Raw genomic sequence first — 6,269 nt, 5'->3', positions numbered from 1 at the left:
AGAAGCTAATGAAGAATATCTGAAGAACAGAAAGAATAATAGGACTGGTAAGCGCGTCATCTATTGCATAAGCACCTCCGGAGACAACTACATCAGAGATGAGGAGAATAGTAAAACTTGAGGTTAGACGGACTGAGTGGTGTCAAATCAGAAAGAAATTCAGAAGACAAGGTAAGAATTGATTGGTGTCTGGTGATGATGTAATATGTGTGTGTTATGGTTAAGTACAGAGTGATGGCATAAAGAACCTAATCCATGATGAGGATATGGAACGGTGGGGGTGCATCACAGGTTGGGCACGCCCAGGCTCAGATTGACGCGAGGAGGGATCGAACCTTGCGGGAGATGAAAGAATGGATCATGGTTGATATCCTTGGAACGTTAAGTCGACGGTTGCGCATAGCATAAGGTACTTGAGTATTAGGTATTAGTAAGAAAGATAACGTTGAGACCCAGATGTGATGAAAAGTAACAGACGGATGATCAGTGTTTGAAATCCTCGATTGAGCTAGGGGAAATTTATTTGGAGGCGGAACTCCTAACTGAGAGGCGTGTGTCAGTCAAGGAATAACGCCATAGATTGTAATGGGGTGGACAAAGCAACGACTGAGTTCGGCATAACGTTAGTGGGTTATGGTTAGCTGGTGAGTGTCACTGAACTATGGAATCTGAAGTGTTGGCTTTGGTCGAAGCAGGGAGGAACCCTGCCAAGGTGGTACAAGTTAAGATACCAGGATTGGATGAAAGATCCAATTAGATTTGGTTTATGAATGAGAATTCTGAATGGATATCATTCCACCTCCTAGGGTATGTCGTACCGGGAGGGTGGAGCGGGTGACAGAATCTAGTGTTTTCCTTTGGAACCTGAGGGGTTAGGTGATGTGGTGGTGTATCATGGGAATAGACCACAATAGACCTTAAGTAAGGTATCCAGACATGAAAAGTTTTAACTCTGTTGATCGAGTAATGCAGTTGGGTCAAGTGAACTGGTTTCAGGGTAGAACGTCGATGATAATGAATTGAGACCCTATAGTATTTTAAATTTTGGAATGGATCTAGGGAACGAAAAGAACAGAGTGGGAATCTGGGATTATCAGTTGATTGCAAGTGAAATGGTAGTCTGAAAGTTTATCAGATATCTTAAAGAATTGAGCGCTGAGTAGGCGAATACTTGAGGTATTAAGGGAAGTGTAATCCCTGATGAGTTAGTCGTGGTTGCAGTTGCTGGTGTCTTGTTAATGTAACACGACATAGGGCATGGTAAGAGGTGAAGGATAGTGAATACTACGATTTGGCATTGGTTTAGAGAGAAAGCCAAAGAGGTTGTTGGAATTCTTAAGGCAGGAGTGTCTGCCTATTTGAAAGAATAAACAGCTTGTAAATTGTTAAATTTTGGGAAAATAATGTTCCGGAAGGAAAGATTTGTAACTCTACGTAATAACAGGCAAGGATTTGTATGGTGTTCAGAGAAAGAAGGGAGAGTTCTGACTCTTGATTCAACATAAAATCCTGAAGTTGTACTAAGGGTTAGGCCAGCGGGGCCTACAAGTTGATCCCACCTGGTAGAGGTGATGACTTTTGAGTATCTCTGGAATCAGGAATAAGACAATGAATTGGTCATGGTAATCTAGGCAGACCCTGAGGCTTCAGCAGGGTTGCGGTGTGAACGAGGGGATAACGAGAGTATGGCTATTAGACAAGATCTTGTGGGGCAAGATTTTTACGCCTGAAAGAGTGTTGTTGGGAACTAAAGTAAGGCGGTGGACCTTGGAAATTATGGTCAGTATTGCGGGTTGCTGACTGATGTGTTTGGGTAAATTTCGAGGACGAAATTTTTATGAGAAGGGGATAGTTGTAACGACCTAAATTTGCTAATAAGGCTTGGAGCCTTGATTAGTGTGCCAGGAGGGCAATAATTGTTTTACTGCATTAATTTATGTGAATTTAATGAATATGTGGTTAGTATGCATGTTTAGGTGAAATAAATATGCATGTGGACCCCGTTTGTATGATAGGGGTAAATTGGTAATTTTAGCCCGCTGAGGGCATATATGTGATAATTGTATTATGTGATTCGTACCACGTGAGTGTGGTGTTGTTATTATGATGCACGTGCCGAGACGGTCCTAGAGAGCTAGTTTACTCAAAAGTCACAACGGGATTTTATACCCGGCTCGGTAGGAGCCTAGGGGTATCTTGGGAATTGTTATGGTTAAATTGAGACTTAGCAGTTAATGGTTATTGGTGATTGAGTAACCTGGGTAACCATTAGTTACTGCTGTGGGTAACAAGTTTAGTTGGAAAATGGTAGAAATGAAATATAAGTGAAAGGACTAGAGTGCCCTTGATGGCTTACTTAGGAAAGGATTAATTGGAGGGGTAACATGGTCATTTGGCTGGGGGTTTAGGCACCTTTCAGCTGGGATATGGGGTACACGGTTTAGGATTGGGGATATATGTTGGTTTTGATATAATTGGAAGAGAAGAAAAGCTAGAAGGAAAGCTAGGGCAATGAGAAGAAGAAGAAGAAGAAGAAGAGGAGTGATGGAGCTGAAATTGGAGACTTAGGAGATGAAGGAAGCTTAGGGTTGGATTCTTCATTCAAGGTAAGGATTCTATGTGATTTAAGGCTTGTTTCTGTTATGGTTTGAGGAATTTAAGCATGGTTTAAGTTTGAGTTTTGGGTTTTTATTTTCTGAAGTTGAAATCAAAGATGTGGATTTTGGGGATTTGATTTTTGTGTTTGGGTTTCTTTGATGATGTTTCTGAGTTGTTAGATGGTCTAAGTGGGGTTTTGAACTGGTTTTGGGGCTTGGGTACCTGCTTGGGATGATTTGGAGTGGTGTTAGCTCGGGGAAAATGCAGGGAAAAACCCAGAAATCTGGGTTTCGTGTAGGAGTGCCGCGGCCCTGTTCTTGGGCGCCGCGGCGCGAGGCTATTTTTGGGCAGGGGGAGGCTTCTGACTTGCTGGGCGCCGCGGCCCTCTTGGGTAGCGCCGCGGCGCTAGGCCATTTTCAGGACTTGAAATTTTTCATTTTTTTGAGCTTTTACTCCGGGGGTTCGGGGGATGTTTCCAATGATTTGTTTTAGGAATTTGGGAGTCCCGAGAGTGTGGAATTGGTTCCGGGAAATGATTTTGAATTGATTAGTATTAAAGGATGTTTTATACGTGTAGTGACTAGGTCTTTGTGAAGCTCGGAATACAGGTAAGAAAACTATAACACCCATAGGAGCCGAGAACGGCAATGGAGCCGAGAACGGCGAAAGGCCGAGAACGACAGTGGGGCCGGAAGTAACACTTAGCACATGGGATGCTTATAGTCAGGGTAGGACCCAGTGGATACATGTGATATCCTTACGGTGAGGACCGAGACCCCAGGCTTTGGTAAGGCTTCTGGGGCGGCATGGCCGTGTTTGCTTAGTCTAATGGTTGACCTGTTTTTCTGTGTACTATCTGATATGATTAACTGTATAATTTTCATATGTTATGAACTGCATGAGTTTTCTTGCTGGGCTTCGGCTCACGGGTGCTCTGTGTTGCAGGTAAGGGCATAGATTGAGTCAACCAACCATGAGTACGGAGAGCGTGAAGCGATGCGTACATGTTTGGCCTGCCCGACTGCTTTGGTTGGGGGTTTATTCGAGAAATGGCTGTAATAATCTATGATTTTTATAACTAATCAACTGTAAACTTATTTCAAGATGTAAATAGTTTTCAAACCTTATTTTGGGATCCAAAATGTTTAATACTAGAAGTTTTTATTGAAATAACGCATTTTTAAAGATTACAGCCTTAACTTTTGATTAGTCACACTTTCGTTTTAAAAACCTCAGTTAGCGAGTTCATTGCACACTGTTTTGTCTTAAAACTCACTTGGTAACGGCTCTAAGGAAGTAGGGCATTACATTAGTCTTCAGAGTTCAAACTGCGTCATAGTAGTCTCTTTTGTCAAGTCACTGTCTGAATTCCTCCCAACCTATCATGACAACATTCTGGGTTTGGGGTACTATTCCCCACCACATCAGGGCATCCTCCTTCCGCATGCTGGCGCAACTACTCTATCATGGCCTACCATTCTCATATCATCAAGGACTTAGTCTATCATATCCATCTAGTGATCAGTTCATGAGTTAACCCAAACCTTCCTCGAAAAATGGAGGATAATGCTTCTAACGTCATTCATACGATAACTCTTATCTGTTTGGATTCTCAAACAAAACCAACACTGGTTTCTTTACTGTCAAGACATACGAAACAATGTTTTCCCCAATGGAACCCGCTGTCTCAATCATCTAATCTTCTTATCCTTATCTAGCAGCCTTACTCACATGCAAGCAAACATTTGCTGCAAATTCCAGGGGCAGATGGAGGGTTTCAACCCTAACTATCATCTACAACCCCAATTCTAGTAATACCATGCCCAATAGCTATCTTGAGTACATACATTCTGAGTTAGTTCGTAATGACAGACTTAACCCCTCAGCCCTGGTATCCCACGGGCAAGTCCAAACAATTACAATAATCACACACACAATATACATATCAACGGGCCAATCTATATCACTCAAGCATTAATTATCAAATTCCATTACTACCAGATATATTCATACACATCATGGTTTCTCTATACTAACACGTAGATAAGGTATAGAGGTTCAATTTAAACAATTAACCACATAATCATATCATTAGATACCTAACCGTGAGTCGAGCTTATCTTTAGCGGTGAGTGTACATGCCAAGCTAGTCTTCAGGAACCCTTAATCCTAGACCGCTCTAATAGAAAGTTGTAAAGCCCCAGATAACCAAGACCGTTACACTGTGTGTTTAAAATAATGCTTAACTAGCTAAGCAAGTCGTTTAAAGTTAAATGTGCAATTAAAAAACTAATTCAAGGTCAAGTAATAAAACTTTTTGTCAACAAAATGAAGCTCTCTAGCTCATTATAATGAAGCTTTTGGTTAACTTTTGGTCATTAAAATGTTAAGTTTTTACACGGGATCCCAAAAATTAGTTTATAGACATGTAAAATGATAACCAGATACAATTTAGCCATCCTAAGCTGCAAAAATAGGGTTTAACCCTAGTTCTTCCCGTGAATCTCTCTAGCTCATGGCTGGTCCAGCTAACAACACCCTTACGTGCACCACGTAGCACCCATGAGCCAAGGCCCAGCAAGAAAACTTAAAACAACATGCAAAACTAGGAATTAGTATAAAGACAATATATATAATTCACCATATTCAAATGATAATAGATTATAGGGAACAATATCAATAGTAGCATTTAGTCAACCTTGACCCAACCAATCCAATTACTCAACAAAGTACAAGCATTAAGCCACACAACGACCAACATATATTCTCGAGCACACATTTTAACCAGTAATACAAATATTTAGGGTTGGCGCCCTTAGGCCGAGCCCTTTTTCAACTAACCCCAACTCGCTTAGGTCGAGTCCGTTGTTTATTTAGCTGACCCCAACTCACAGTGGCCGAGCCACGTCCTATGCGCAAATCATCAGCTTCGGTACCCTTAGGTCGTACTTTCATATTTCACATAACAACAACACAGTCACACAATGCATATTTTAAGATATAGGCAAACTTAGTCCCAAAAACAACCACATCAGTGTAGTTTTCTTACCTCGGATTCCGAGCAACAAGCGTATAACGACCCCGAGCATAATCCTTAATTCCTGAGCTCTTGCAGTAAAACCTAGTCACAATGCGATAAAGGATAACCATATGATTCTAAACCATTTAATAACCTTTGATTAAATTACTAGCCACCGAGACTTCTATTTATACTAAACCAGGTAGTAGATATCGTCCCGAGCGCTTAAGTTTAGAACTGTGAGCCTCACTGAGCCTATAGACAAACCTAGGCTACTCTAGGTAGGTGCCGACCTCGTCCTGAGGGTCACGGTGCATCTCAAGTCAAAGACGCAGCCTCTGCATCTTGAGGGAGGTGGGCCGTGACTTGCCCCCCTAGGGTCACGGCGTGCCTATAAATTAGCAGCCCTGCTACGACATTCTCGGCATGTAGTAGCGATGCCCAAGAACTAAGTCGCGGCGCTCCCCCACAAACCCATAATTCCCTAGGTTTTCGTAGCATTTCTCCCATTCACAACCTCAACAATTCAATCCAATTATACTCCAACTCCATCCAATGCCAGAGATGAGTCTAGGACTCCAAATCACAAAGTTTAGATATACTTAAGCACCACAAAATTCTACTATGATTACCAACCCAAATCAACTACAAA

Source organism: Humulus lupulus, chromosome 6 (genome assembly GCF_963169125.1).
Source record: "Humulus lupulus chromosome 6, drHumLupu1.1, whole genome shotgun sequence".
NCBI lineage: Eukaryota > Viridiplantae > Streptophyta > Magnoliopsida > Rosales > Cannabaceae > Humulus > Humulus lupulus.
The sequence above is the reverse complement of the archived record's forward strand: the minus strand, read 5'-3'. Positions refer to the sequence as shown.